Source organism: Schistocerca gregaria, chromosome 4 (genome assembly GCF_023897955.1).
Source record: "Schistocerca gregaria isolate iqSchGreg1 chromosome 4, iqSchGreg1.2, whole genome shotgun sequence".
NCBI lineage: Eukaryota > Metazoa > Arthropoda > Insecta > Orthoptera > Acrididae > Schistocerca > Schistocerca gregaria.
This window is the reverse complement of record NC_064923.1, coordinates 713,363,678-713,364,970: the sequence shown is the minus strand read 5'-3', so window position 1 is coordinate 713,364,970 and position 1,293 is coordinate 713,363,678. Positions and strand designations below refer to the sequence as shown.

At 51.0% G+C, this 1,293-nt stretch overlaps 1 non-coding gene across 1 annotated transcript; it reads left to right on the top strand.

The window, feature by feature from the left end:
- Nucleotides 1–254: 254 nt before the first annotated feature.
- On the top strand, nucleotides 255–329 carry Trnas-cga (transfer RNA serine (anticodon CGA)). The gene has a single exon. It is a non-coding gene; the product is annotated as a tRNA-Ser (tRNA).
- The last annotated feature ends 964 nt before the right edge of the window (nucleotides 330–1,293 follow it).

Below are 1,293 nucleotides of genomic sequence, written 5' to 3'. Positions count from 1 at the left end.
AATGGGGTAGAGCACCGTACAGTTATAAAATGTAAACATCATAACTGGTGAAACTTCCTGGCAGATTAAAACTGTGTGCCCGACCGAGACTCGAACTCGGGACCTTTGCCTTTCGCGGGCAAGTGCTCTACCAACTGTGCTGCCGAAGCACGACTCACGTCCGGTACTCACAGCTTTACTTCTCCCAGTATCCGTCTCCTACCTTCCAAGCGGATACTGGCAGAAGTAAAGCTGTGAGTACCGGACGTGAGTCGTGCTTCGGTAGCTCAGTTGGTAGAGCACTTGCCCGCGAAAGGCAAAGGTCCCGAGTTCGAGTCTCGGTCGGGCACACAGTTTTAATCTGCCAGGAAGTTTCATATCAGCGCACACTCCGCTGCAGAGTGAAAATCTCATTCTGGTATCATAACTGGTGTTCAGATGTGGTAACAACTACAAACATCAGAAAAGTTTTGCATCACCCCGTTTCGCAGAACTCTTGAAGATAGACGTTGATTGTGGATACTGTACCACAGACGCAGTCCCATTGACTGTTCAGATATGTTACTAAATACGCCCAAAGACGTAAACAACCATGCATGAGTAGCGCCTACTAGGCGAAAGGGGTCCTACGCCAATCAGTTCCAGTCATTCCAAGGTCGCGGCTCGTATTGTCTGTAGTTCAAACATGCCTAGACGGTCAAAACCGCAGTTCGACCGCGTCTGCATTATTACTTGGTGCCAGGAAGGGCTCTCAACAAGGGAAGTGTCCAGGCCTCTCGAAGTGAACCAAAGCGATGTTGTTTGGACATGGAGTACATACAGAGAGACTGGAACTGTGGATGACATGCCTCGCTCAGGCCGCCCAAGGGCTACCACTGCAGTAGATGACGGCTACATACGGATCATGGCTCGGAGGAACCTTGACAGCAACGCCATCTGTTCAATAATGCTTTTCGTGCAGAAACAGCACCTCGTGTTACGACTCAAACTGTGGGCAATATGCTGCATGATGCGCAACTTCACTCCCGACGTCCATAGCGATGTCCAACTTTGCAACCAAGACACCACGCAGCGCGGTAGAGATGAGCCCAGCAACATGCCGAATGGATCGCTCAGTATTGGCATCACGTTTTCTTCATCGATGAGTGGCGCATACGCCTTCAACGAGACAATCGTCGGAGACGTGTTTGGAGGCAACCAGGTCAGGTTGAACGCCTTAGACACACTGTCCAGCGAGTGCAGCAAGATGGAGGTTCCCTGCTGTTTTGGGGTGGCATTATGTGGGGCCGACGTTCTCCGCTGGTGACCATGGAA